The sequence below is a fragment of the Galeopterus variegatus genome, unplaced genomic scaffold, assembly GCF_000696425.1.
Source record: "Galeopterus variegatus unplaced genomic scaffold, G_variegatus-3.0.2 Scaffold6304, whole genome shotgun sequence".
Taxonomy (NCBI): domain Eukaryota; kingdom Metazoa; phylum Chordata; class Mammalia; order Dermoptera; family Cynocephalidae; genus Galeopterus; species Galeopterus variegatus.
Genome location: NW_007732415.1, coordinates 1 through 14313, shown reverse-complemented (window position 1 = coordinate 14313; position 14313 = coordinate 1).

The window sequence follows — 14313 nt, the reverse complement described above, 5'->3', positions numbered from 1 at the left end:
CTTGTGGCTCTGCCCTCTGGCGTGATTGTATATAGGTTCAAGACCCAGGATTATTATCGCCCTTTCATTAGCTGTGTGAAGATGAAGCCAACATACTGAGGTCCCTGCACCACCAGTTCAAACAAATCGAAATGCTCCACCATTTCATCTCCAAATATGTGAGCCAAGACATATGCTAATTGCTTAGGATAGTTTTAGTTGAATTTTCTGTTCCTTGAAGCCAAATGCATGCTAATTACTACTAAAAATAATTATGTCCTTATTAATAAATATTACAAGAATACATTTATATTGTTTAATAGTTCATATAAATAATGACTATTGCCAAGAGCTCGCATTTTTCAAGTGCTTACTAGGTACAAGGCACTGTATATATAAATTTAATCCTCAAGATAACCGTGTTTGGCATATATCATTACTATTATCATTATTTTACAGATCAGGAAATGGAAGCCCAGAAAGATGAAAGATATCATTTAATAAATATACTACCATTTGTTTCTGCTTCTTTAGGTTGCCTTTGTTAGTTATCTTCTTGCCTTGAAGCTTTCATACCTTAAATCTGGCCTCTGGGTGCCCTGTGAATGCTCCCTCCCATCAGATGCCCTCAGATCACAAAGCTGTCACCTGTTAGGTCTCTTAGGTCTTGTCGACCGCTTTGAATGCAGTGACTGGGAAGCTACAAGGAGAGTCTGACCTCAGGACTGAAGGAGTCCTCACACCCCAGATTTATTTTTTACCAGATTTCAATGTTTTCATGAATTTCTCTTCCATGTGCATAGGGAGGACCTCTTTATCCTGCCCTTTGGGTATGAGCATGAAGCAGCAGCTTCGGGGTGATCATTGCTACAAAAAGTTTTTCCCCAAGCATAAATCTCCCTTCTCCATCGTATTTTATACTGTGATTTAAAAATTAAAAAGAAAATTGAAGGAGTCCTCACACCCCAGATTTATTTTTTACCAGATTTCAATGTTTTCATGAATTTCTCCTCCATGTGCATAGGGAGGACCTCTTTATCCTGCCCTTTGGGTATGAGCATGAAGCAGCAGCTTCGGGGTGATCGTTGCTACAAAAAGTTTTTCCCCAGGCATAAATCTCCCTTCTCCATCGTATTTTATACTGTGATTTAAAAATTAAAAAGAAAATCAAAATATTTCTTCCAGAGCTGTGAATCAGAGAACAAAATGTTTTTGACTTACTTAATAAGCAAAAACTATTCCCTGCTTTAAAATTTCTAGACGAGACCTGACTGTAAAGTCTTGTACTCTACCCTCTCCCTACAATCCTTGCAATGTCCCCACAGTATCCTCTAAGTTGGTAGAGGATGAGATGTCCCTTCTCTTCCTTTGGTGACATCATCATACATTTCTTTGGGAAAGAACCCCTCTCAGTCTCCATGACTTGAGATGAAGCTGTCAATTCTAATTCCTCACCCAAAGAAATCAGATGTGGGCACACAACTAGCATTGGCATAACTGAGCTCTCCTTTCCCCTGGTGAGATTGATAAGTTCAAAAATAGATAAAGGACCTGAAATTTGATGTATCAATACTTAAAAGAAGGCAGATCCATTCCTCTTAGGTACTTATATATGAAGACAGTGAACCCAGGGCTTCCAGCACCTGTCATTTCCACCACATAAAGAAAGCCCATCTAAGAATAAAATCAACCCACACAGGGAAGCAGAGCCAAGCTATAGAGAGAAAAGTAAAGCCTTGGCAAGGTCATCTGAGACACTAGATCCAGCAACACCTGAAGCTGTCTTTGCCTTTCAACATCTCATTTTGTCACCCAATATATCCCATCCTTAGCTTGAGCTACTTTGAGTTACATCTCTCAAAATTGAAGGTGCCAATTTAGATGGTAATTACTTAAAGATAAGCAAGTAATTAAATGAAAAATGTCTACTGATGCTAAGATTCCTGTGAGAATGACCTATAGAAAGTTTAGAACACTGTGACATAGAGGATAGTAGCCTTTTGGTATGACTCCAGACCTTGTTATTATATAATAGCAAGCACCAAATTACAGTCACTTCAAATGACCCGTTGAGTGGGAAGTAAAATTAAAACTTAGGAAAAATTGAGTAAAACTGATGGACTTTTAAATTATCTTAGAAAGTTTATTATGTTCATCTCATGATAAGAAATGTAGCAATAGCATAGGTATTTCAATGTGTGTGTCAGATATGTGGGATATGATATTTTACCTGTTTAAAGCTAGTAGTGAGTCTGAAGTAGTACAGTTTGCTTTATTGTAAGAATCAAGCCATAGAGCGCTTGCATTCTCTAGACTTGCTTATTCATGGGCAGTGGAGGCATTTGAGCCTACTGGTTGAACCTCATGCATTTCTTGAGTCAGTCCTGACCAATGTGTGAGGTTTATTGTGATTATTAAACACCTGCTGTTTATCAGGCACTGAAATAGGCAAATTTTTATTCAGTGCCTCATTTAATCTCTGCATTGAACCTATAAAAAGTTACTATTATTGTTATCCTAATTTTACACAATAAATAATAATAATAACTAACACTTACCTGGCACTTACTGTGACACAGGTACTGTTCCAATGATTTACACACATTGATTTATTTAATCCTCATAATAAATTGAGGATTTATTTAATCCCCAATATATACAAGGTAGATATTGGTATCATCATCTCTATTTTTCAGATTAAGAAATTGAGTCACAGAGTCACTAAAAAATTTGCCAAGGTCATAAAGCTAGGAAGCACCAGAGCTCTAATTTGAACCCGGAAAGTGTATCTCCAAAGTCTATCTTTCAATCACTATGCTTCCTAGCTTGTAGACACAGAAGCAGAGCTCACACTCATGTCTAAGTTCAGCATCATGCTTTAACTACGGCACTCTGTTGCTTGTCTGTGTGTCAACAGATGCTCATCCATATCAGCGGGGTGTTTCTAGATCTATTCATCCTGGAAGAAGGATGCTGAGTATGTATTTGGTGAACCGCAGGTGCTCACTTGTCCAGTTGCTGCTTTCCTCCCCTTCCCACAATCATATGCATGATCCATATTAGAGGAAGAGTATGTCTGTTCTCTGTCAGTCTTCTCCATCTTCATATGGCTTGAACTCTACTTCTACCGTACCTTAAGGCCCTGGACAAGCTACTTTGTCTTTGTCAGGATCCTCTCCCTGTATCATGTCCTGCTGCAGCTTACCACAACCCGGTAAGTAAAATCCTAGTCCCAACCACCCCTAAAACCTGAAACTGCTACATTCAGCACTGTCTGAATCAAGTTCAAGTTCAGTATCTCACTTGAAGTGAGCCAAGGGCATATTTTCCTTCCTGGTTAGGATCTGATTCACTAAATATTAACTGAGAACTTTAGATTTCATAATAGCTCTATTTTCACAATACCTGAACTTCGTCATCCAAATGACCTTTGTGTCCCTTGACATAGCCAACTGAGATGTTATAGATCTATTTTTTAAATGTCCAAAATATTGGACATAGAGAGTTCTCTATGAAGAATGTCTTAATACATCTTATGAGACCATCTTCTGTGTTGTTTAATATCCACACCTCATATAAGGTTTGAACAATATTCCTTAAGATAATCATGCATGTTCTTTATAGGCTTTGATTCTTTGTGATTTGGGTGCATTTTTCATTATTCTACCTTATTTGACATTATATAAGACAAGTCGATGCTATTATCTTAGCCATACAAGTTCTTTATCCTATAATCATTTTAATCTTTATCCTATAGTCATTTCTTTAATCCCTAAAATTTCCCCCCCTTCCCTTAACCCCCCCCCCCAAAAAAAACAAGGTATCTGTAAACCCTAAGAATTGGGAACTAGTCTCCTCTGTGTGGGGAGATAGTAGCAGCTAGGCTCTTGTGGACATTCTTCCAGCCAGTCAATCTCAATTGATCACTTCTGCTTCTAGCTCTGATGGACAAATTGGTATCAGACTTTCTCTCACTTACTGCCACTCATTAGAGAATTGGACAGAATACAAGTATACTTCAAAAAGTTCATGAGTAAACAGAATTGAAAGATAATACAAATCTTTTCTCAAACTTTTGGTGTACCCTCCTATATAAAATAACTACTAGCAGCTCAGGACCAGGAAGGCTTGGTGCCATTTTTCAGATCCACACTGAACCTGGTAGATTGACTAATTTTAGGAGACAGAGATCAAAGTTCAGGGAGGCCAAAGGAGCTATCATTTGCAGAGTACAAGAGAGAAGGGGGCTGCACAAAAAAAGAGGGAACAGAAATCTGTATGGGGTTCCCTTGAGATTTAGCTCAACACTAACCTGTGAAAACATAGGATGAGGAGTTGGGACACTAGGAGAATAACATCTGTTAGGGAATTGCAACAGAGCTCATGCAGCTCTGGGACACATTTGAGTCCTAACCCTCTAGAGAGGGGAGACCTTGATGAATACTCCGAACATTTAGTAGAAACCCCAGAAAGGTCACGCTTTAATAGTAGGGTTAAATGCTAACGGTGAAAAGTCTTAGAAACAAGCCTGAAAAGGGTCAAGCTGGTATGCAAGTAAACTAATGCCTGCCAAAATAAGATTCAACAATATGACACCCATGGTCATATTCTGTTACATGGCAAAAGGGCTTTTGCAGACATAATTAAGGTTATCAATCAGTTGACTTTAAGGTAGATCATCCAGGTGAACCTAACCTAATCACATGAGTCCTTCAAATGCAGAGACTTTTCCTCAGCTGGTTGGAAAAGAGGAAGTCAAGGAGATTCAAGTGTGAGGGGGATTTGACGCTAAGCAGGTTCTCTAGCGCTGACGGGGAGGAGACCATATGGAAGAATTTGAAAGTGGACCTAGTAGCTGGCTGGCCCCTGGATGACAGCCAGCAAGAAGACAGGGACATCAGTCCTACAGTTGCAAGGAGCTGACTTCTGTTAATGACCTGAATGAGGCTATGGTTAGATCTTCCCCAGAGCTTCCAGATAAGAGATCAGGCTGGCTGACACATTGATTTCAGCCTTGTGAGAGCCAAAGGAGAGAACCCAGCTGAGCCTGCTCATACTTCTGACCTACAGAACTGCGAGATAAATGACTGTTGTGTTAAGCCACTAAATTTGTGGGAATTAGTAACACACCAATAGAAAACAAATACAAATGGTAACTGTAAGAATGTTCAAGAATTTGAGGAAAACATGAACATAATGGGGAGAGAAGTAGAAAACACACCAATAGAAAACAAATACAAATGGTAACTGTAAGAATGTTCAAGAATTTGAGGAAATAATGAACATAATGGGGAGAGAAGTAGAAATATATATATATATATATATATATATGCATGTATAGATACATATACACACACACACACACAACTAAAAGAAATTGCTAGAGCTGAAAAGCATAATATAGGAAATACAATATCAGAAATTCACTGCCTGTATAATAGCAGTTGCACATTACAAAAGAAAAAGAATCAATGAATTTGAAGACACATGGAACATTGATCAAAATAGACCGTATATTGTTCCAAAAAATAAGTATCGGTACCTTTTAAAGTATTGAACTCATTCTGATAACAGTGGCATTAAATTAAAAATCAATAACAAAATGATGTCTGGAAAATCCTTTAATGTTTGAAAATTAAACAACACATTTCCACATAACCCACAATTCAAACAGAAATATCCAGGGAATTTAGAAAGTATTTATAAATGACTGATAAAAGCAGCCTGTCTAAAGGTGTGTAGTGTAGCTAAAGTGAGTCTTAGGGAGAGATTGATAGCTTAAATCCTTATATTAAAAAAATAATAATTCAGTGATCTGAACTCTGCATTAAAAACTAGAAAAATAAAATAAATTAAACCCAGTAGGTAGAAAGAAAGAATACAAAGCAGAACTCAATGAAGTGGGAAGAAAGGCAAAAATAGAGGTAAGTCAATAATACCAAAAGCTGTTCCTTGAAAAGATCAGTTAAATATACCACATTTTCCTTATCCATAAAAAAGAATGAAATTCTGCCATTTGCAGCAGCATGGGTGAACTTTGATAAAATTATGTTAAATGAAATAAGCCAGGCACAGAAAGAGAAATATCAGACGTTCTCACTTGTACGTGGGATCTAAAATAAAGAAAAGAAAAGAAAAGAAAAGGAAGGAAGGAAGGAAAGAAGGAAGGAAGGAAGGAAGGAAGGAAGGAAGGAAGGAAGGAAGGAAGGAAAGAAAGAAGTGAATGAAGGAAGGAAAGAAAGAAGTGAATGAAGGAAGGAAGACAGAAAGGAAGAAAGAAGAAAAAAAGAGAAACTATCACAATAATACATTAAACTTTCCCCCCCAAAAAGAGAACAGAATTGCAGTTATTAGTGTTGGGGTAGGGGTAGGGGGTTGGCAAGAAACCAGTTAAGGGTCACAAAGCCTGATTATGTTTTGTAAACATGAGTATACTATTTATCCTGATTTGATCATCATGTATCGTACACATGTGTTGATATTCAATTTTGTAACCCACAATATATATAATCAATAAAAAATTTTTAATTCTCTGAGAAAAAAAAGAAAAGAAAAAAATTACCAATGTAAAAAGAGAGAACATCCCTACAGATCCTAGACTCAATAAAAAGATAAGGAAATGTTATTAACAATTTTATGTCAAAAAAAGATTACTAAATAAAATGGACAAATTCATTGGAAGACATAATTTACAAACATTATCTCAAAATGAAACAGAAAATGAAAAGGTTTATGTATCTTAAATTTGTTTTATGATTAGAAACCTTCCCACAGTTGCCCAAGGCTGGTGTTAGGAATGAATTCGCTGACAGGCATGAGAGATCTTTTTAGGAGAATGAAAATCCTGTCAAACTATTTTGATGGTTGCACCACTTGGTAGAGTTAGTAAAAATTATTAAATTGTACAATCACAATGGATATATTTTATAAGTGAAAAATACCTCAATAAAACTGTTTAAGATAAATAAAATAGTATATAAAAAAATCCTTCCCACAAACAAAATTTCAGGTCTAGATGAATTTGAACATTTAAGGAAAAAATATCAATCTTTCACAGACTTAAAAATAGAAGAGGGGATCAGGAATGGAGAAAATTTCACAAAACATACTTATGACTCAATTATAGCTGAAAGGATTCTTTAGGGACTTCATAAAATAAACAGACAGAATCAAGAAAAGTTAAACAACTTCAGAGGGTTGATAAAAAATTAGCATATTTTGATTGGGCTAGTAGTTACATGGTAAATTTATCTGTCAAAAGTAATAGCTTCATACAATTCTAAAGTGCATCTTCTCTGTATAAACTATAGCTCAAATAGATTAATAAGCATTTTTAAGGAGTAACTGTACAGTGGAAAGACATGTCGAACACTAGCTCAACCAATTGATCAAGGTTAGTTGATAAAAAATTAGCATATTTTGATTGGGCTAGTAGTTACATGGTAAATTTATCTGTCAAAAATAATAGCTTCATACAATTCTAACGTGCATCTTCTCTGTATAAACTATAGCTCAAATAGATTAATAAGCATTTTTAAGGAGTAACTGTACAGTGGAAAGACATGTCGATCACTAGCTCAACCAATTGATCAAGGTTAGCACCAACAGTGAAAAGCCATGTTGATAGTATGAGGGTACTACAAAAAGTTCACAGAAAAATAGAACTGAAAGATAATACAAATCTTTCCGTGAACTTTTTGAAGACTCCTTGGACATACCCTCAATGTGATGTGATAAAATTGATACTTTACTTCTGTGGTCTTCTTCCCCAAAATTCATAATCTCATTTTGGTTATGAGAAAAACATCAGAGAATTCTAAATCAGGGACATTCTACAAAATGCCTGATCAGTTCTTCTCAAAAGTATCAATGCCATAAAAAACAAGGAAAGCCTGAGAAACTTTCACAGCCAAGAGAAGCCCACTCTGTCCTGTGCTTGCCTGCACTGCAATGGCCATCATACTGTGCATGATTCCTTGAACTTCATCTTTTTTCCCTGAAACAGACTTCTGTTAAGTCCAGAGACTTGGACTTTATCAAGCTAGAATCCCTCTCTTGATTTATGACTTATAAACGATGGCTGAAAAAATGAATTATACAGTTTTTACATGGTTGGGTTGAACAACTGGTCCTCCATTATTAGAATTTGCAAACAGGAGGTAAATAGAAGGACAAAGTCTTTGGTTTGATTCTGGACATTTTCCTCCTCCATTATCATCTCTATTTCAGTCTGCTGTGAGGTCATTTTTCTTTGTGCCTTGCTTGTCCTTGAGGAACACACTTGCAATATAACTTACTCTCTCTGCATTTGTTTATTATTCCTGCATTAACATTTAAGGGGCTTACTACCTTTTGTTTTTATAACTGTTGGTTTTTAATTTCCATGTCTGTCACTTTGCTATGTCTTTAGATTTGCAGTTCCTGTTCACATTTGTTTAATGAGAATATTCACTGTAATCAGCATGCCTCTTTCATCTTTAAATGATGGAAACTTAATGCAAACTAGATGAAGCAAAGAGGGCATTTTATTGACTCAGGTTTCTAGATGTCTAAGGGAAAATACTAGCTTTAGATATGGCTGGATCAAGGTGCCTTAAGAATTCATGGGACTCTTGCCTTTACATTTTTTTGCTTGGTGGCTTTATTCTGTCCTGTTGTGGCCAGGCTCTCTGCACTGCATGGCAAGACAGACAAGCACAGTACCACCTGCCTTACAGAATCCTTCAAGGCCAAAATACAAAAGTATGAGAGATCTCTATGCCAATGTTCATAGAACAAATGTAAAAAATATCATAAAAGTAATCTGATTGGGCAAAATTGAGTCACGTTTCTGACCACGAAGTGATTAGTAGTTGATAGACTCACCAGAACTATGCAGGTGATGGAGAAGCAATTCCACACTGGAAATAACAGGTGTTCACTATATATAAAGTAAAAAGTGACCAAAAATAACTAAACAGACCAACTAACAATTGCCTTTTACTATAACTGTGAGAAGCTGCTTTACAGCTCTTCTTGGTTTCAAGTAGTAAAAGGATAGGTTCAAGATAGAAGCTACACAGAATGCTGTAACCCATTCTGCAAGACAGTCCTTTCTTTATGACCTTTTCCATCTTCCACTATAAAACACATCTGGGTATCACAGTAACAAGATTAAAGGATCCCTACTTTTATCATCACCATGCTCTACTCTAGATATTGACTATCATGCCCAGGCAGCAAAGACAAATATTTAATTATTTTCTGTCCACTATTCGTAGAGCCATATAAAGAAGTTAGCAGGAACTGAATTCTATTCAAATGAAGTATTTTTGTTGACTCGCCACACCCACCAGGCATATAGTCATTTCACATACAGCCCACTTCATCTCTGCATGAAACCTTGACTCGCAGACCTCACTCACTTCTTACAGTCCCCGTTATATTCCTTAGAATTTCTAAAATATTGCATTGTATTGCTTAAAAACTCATAACAAATGTCCATACACAAAACTAACATATGGTAAGATATCTTCAGTTAGGTCTCTCAATTCTGATTTAGAGTCTACATTATCTAGATCAGTGGTTCTCAAATAGGACTGATTTTTTTCCCCTAGTAGTACTGTCTGGAGACATTTTTGATCATCATGACTGAGATCTCTCCTGGTATCTAGTGGGTTAAGGTCAGAGATGCTGCTAAACAGCCTACAGTGCACAAGACAGTAAACAACAAAGAATGTCTCAGCCCAAAATTTCAGTAGTGCTGAGTTTGAGAAATCTTGATTTAGATTAACAACCCCAGGGACTCTGGACAAAATTATCACATTATCACCTCATTCAATACTCATAATATATTCAAACAGGTGGCGAAAGAATTATATGAAGGCAAAATTAAATAGAAAAGAATGCAAGAAACCCTGCACCTAGTTTCAATTGTTTATTTTTAGTACAGTTAAGTCGTAAGAAAATCATTTAATCCCATAAAAATTTGTTTTCTACTGTCTAATGCAGTGTATCCATGGGAGATGGGTTCCAGGACCCCCCTCCCCACAGCAAAATCCAAGGATGCCCGAGTCCCTTGTATACAGTGGAACCCAAGGATAAAAGGAGGGCCGACTGTATGAAATACTTAGACTAAATAATTGTTTTTAAGTATTTTTTTTTTTCATCTAACAATCAAGACAAAAATGTACAAAGAAATAAGCAGAAACGCTGTGGTGGAAGAAAATTGAGGAATCGGGAGACCTACTATCAACAGACAAAAGCCCCTCAAAGCTTGCAGTAGAATCACTGGGCTGGATGGGTGTCCCTTCTCTTGCTCCCCGTGTCTTAGGTGTTAGAACAGAGACATTAGAATCAAAAGGAAAAAAATTATAATAACAAAAATGAAAAGTCGTCCAACAATGAACAGCAGGAAGTCTTAGTCACTAAGCGTCCCCTAAAAAAGCAACTGAAGGTGTCACGGAGGAAGGCGCATCTGACCACAGAGGGGACAGCATCATCAATATTGTTTGGCCAAAAATGAATGAATGAATGAATGAAAATGTTATAAAGATGAATAAAACGGGCACAGGAGCAGCTCTTGATTCAGGGTGTGGGACTCAGAACTGGCCGGCACTACTCCGGTCTGCCAGCAGGAGGTGCACTATGGTCGCTTTCGTCCCCTCGGATGAACATCCACACACAAATCCTCACACACATACACCCACATTCCTTGGTCTTTCAGAAAATCTTTCGATGCGGAAAGTTTTTAAAATGTATTGCCTTGAATTAAAACAATTCAAACTTGTTGTAGAGCAAGTAGAAGGAAATTGAAATCACCCACAGTAACATCACCCTGCAATGAAAACTGCTATTTGGATATCTTTCCTTCATTTTTTTACTTAATATACGTGCTTACATGGCTAATAGCATTTGGTACATACAGTTTTATGTTCTGTTTTTATTTAATATTATATTAAAAGCTATTTTGTCAAATGATTAAAATGTTTTCATAATTATATTAATATGATAATCAGTATATTCCAGATTCCTAATGTGAGATGTCTTAGTTGATATTTCTATCTCCAAATAGTGTTAGCAAATTAAAGACGTTGATAGAGTTTAGATATGTTGTAGTCCCAAAATTCGTGTGGAAATCTGATCCCCAGTGTGGCAGTTTTGGGAGCTGTTTGAGTCATGGGGGTAGATCCCTCATGAATGGATTAATGCTCTCCCTGGGGGGTGGGGGTAGTGAGTGAGTTCTGGCTCTGTTAGTTCCTGCAAGAGCTGGTTGTTGAAAAGACTCTTGCAACCCACCTCCCACCCCCACCACCACTTTGCTTCCTCTGGCCATGTGATCTGCTTGTTTTCCCCATAAATACAAGCAGCCTGAGGCCTGAGCCAGATGCAACTGTCCCAGAATCGTGAGCCAAATAAACCTCTCTTCTTTATAAATTACCCAGTTTCAGGTATTCTGTGAGAGCAGCACGAAAATGGACTAATACAGACATTCTATTCAAATTGGTTTTGAAATAAATGAGCACTTACATAAATTATTTTTAAAAGTTTCAGAAGTATAGAAACCAACCCCAAATATTTGTCACGTTCCTGTGACTTTGGAAAATCTTTGAAAAATAAGATTATTTTAACATTGTTGATTTAATAAAACCAGTTATATCTTCTGAGTTAATGACATTAAGTATAGTATGAGAAGACATTTTTATTCTACTTATGTTTACTAGTTAAATAAGGTAACAAATAATTAACAAGGGAATAACTTGGGATAACTACCTTTATTTGCTATTGCCATATGTCTGTCTAAAAAGAGCTTCCAAAATCTTTTTGTTAACTTGCAACCTTAAAATTAGGCTAAGTTAAATTTAATAATAGATATTCATTAAATGTCTGAGTCATTCTAAGATAAACTACTGAAACATTAATTACTAAGTTTAAGTTTATATGTTTTTGACATCTTGTTTTTATACAGTATTGAGAAGCTAAATATACTTGGGTCTGTGAATAAATAATGAGAAATTGTACTATGTATATTCCTGTAAAAAAGGAGAGATGATATTTTCATAAAATTTGCTAGTTTGCTACAGAATCCTGGTATGTGACAGACAAATCATAACTGTCTACTTCCTAGTTTTCTCTCTAAAAAAAAGGTTACTCAGGGCTAAAAATTATAATCAATATATGAAATAAAACTGCTAAAAATAATAAAAGAAACAACTTTGTATGCACAGTATGCAAAGAATATAGGATGTGTTTTGATAAGTAAAAGTACACCAGATAGGAATATAAAAAATGTATACAAGATATAGAGAATGAGATTTTTTATTAAAGGGGGAAAAAAAAAAAAAGTAATTTTATCCTAAAGATGACTGGTTATTCAGGAAGGAGAATGAAGAGAAATCTTGAATAGAAAGTTGTAAAAGGTTTGCAGAAAAGAGATTTTATCTCATGTAGTTAAGCTGGCTAAGATTTAAATGGATTTATTATAAGGTTTTTAAGATGAACTTTGAAATCAATAGTACCTAAACAAAACTAGAACTTAATTTTCTTTCTCTGTGAAAAGGATAAAGTTTTATTGGATTAAAAAATTTTTTTATTAACCTGTTAAGTAATTTGTCTAAGAAACAAAGATTCTGTGATTTACCAATCCATTTCTTTCCTGTAATTTATGTTTTCTTTATCAGATCTTTGACTACTTGAGAAAACAGTCTTCTCAATATTAAATGAGCTAAAAGTTTTTTAAACAACTATGTAACTTTCTGCATTCACCTTTAAAATGGTTCATTGTCATTTTGATTAAACAGATAACTAAGTATTGTTTCACAGTAATCTGTGATCCCATTTAATTAGATGTTCAAATCTTTTGATATTTTTGACAAACTTCTTAAAATTAAATTCTAAATAAAGTCTTTATACCTCAAACTAACTTTGAGATTTCTCAGAGGGCCCCTAGAAAATCTCAAAAGAATTTTTCTCCCATCTTGTAAAAAGATGTATTAAATTAATCAGATTTAACTGATATGTCAAATTACATGGGAAGCATTATCAGACAAGAAATGATAATAAACCCTTATATTTGTATAGATAAATGTTATTAACATGAGTATCAGAAATTCTGTGAATTTCCTAGAAATTTATCATTCTTACTGTCCATATAATTGGACATAATTTCAGTTATGTTAAAATGTTGTATTCCGCAATATAAGAAACTCTCGACAGATTTCTAACCATAGCCATTTTTAAGTCTTTTGTCATTCGTAGACAGTTATTGCTTTATCCTGATTCTTCTCAGAAAGCACTTACAATCAGCTACAAGAATTTCCAAAACGTCAATGAAGAAATTGATAGGTTCATGAAACTGCTAACCCAAGATGAAGCAGAACAAAAATTAATTACATGGGACTGAATGAACCAATGAAGAAACATGATTTTTATGGCTTTTTTGTTTAAACATTGCTGGTTCTTTAATGTTTTGTTTTCTAGATTTAACGAATCACTTTTCTCTTTTTTCTTAAACTATCAATAGCTTACAGCTATTGATAAATTATACCATCATAAAGAAAAAAGAAATATTTATCCTTTTTTCCTACCTGATCCCTTCATAATTCATAAACTGCTATTATTCTTATTTTCATGGCAATATAATTATTTGTATGAGTTTAATAAGAATTTGTCTTTCTTGCAGAACATAATTGGAAGTACTGGTTATATAACCAAGGCTTGACTGGAACATCATATTTGAAAATGATGTGCATAAAATCAGATTTGACCAGACAGTTTTAAAGAGATAGGGGGACTCTACTGAGCCAATGCTTACAAAATCCCTTGGGAAAACCGGCCTGGTACCTGGCTTACAGGGTTCTCAGCCTAACAGGTGAGTAAAGAAGGTCATTCCCTGGGAGGCCAAACAACCTCAGGATATATTGGAAACCTCAAGAAGAGAGAGATTCGCCCAAATCTATAAATAATACAGGAAAATCTAATGTAAATTCCCTTGCTTGGCTTCCTAGCTTCAAGAGGCTTTTAAAAGTTTAATCTGAGATTTCTAATAAAAAATTCCAGCTAAGCAAACTGAAAAAAAAAAAAAAAAGAACTTATGTGGTGAATTACCATTCTTGTTACTCATATGTAAACAGTGTAAATAGTCTGATAATCTGGCCAAGTATGGACTTATTTTGTAAAAGAAAATTAGTCCTACTAGACGAGAGAGGAAAATGGCGACGGGTCTGGAGCACCCGTGTCAGGAAACAGCGTGATCCTGAGAGCTGTGTGCTGTGATACCAGAGTATTGACTGCAGTTCTAAGAGCAACAAAGGACGAATAAATCTTTCAACAATGATCCTACATCGACAAATAAGC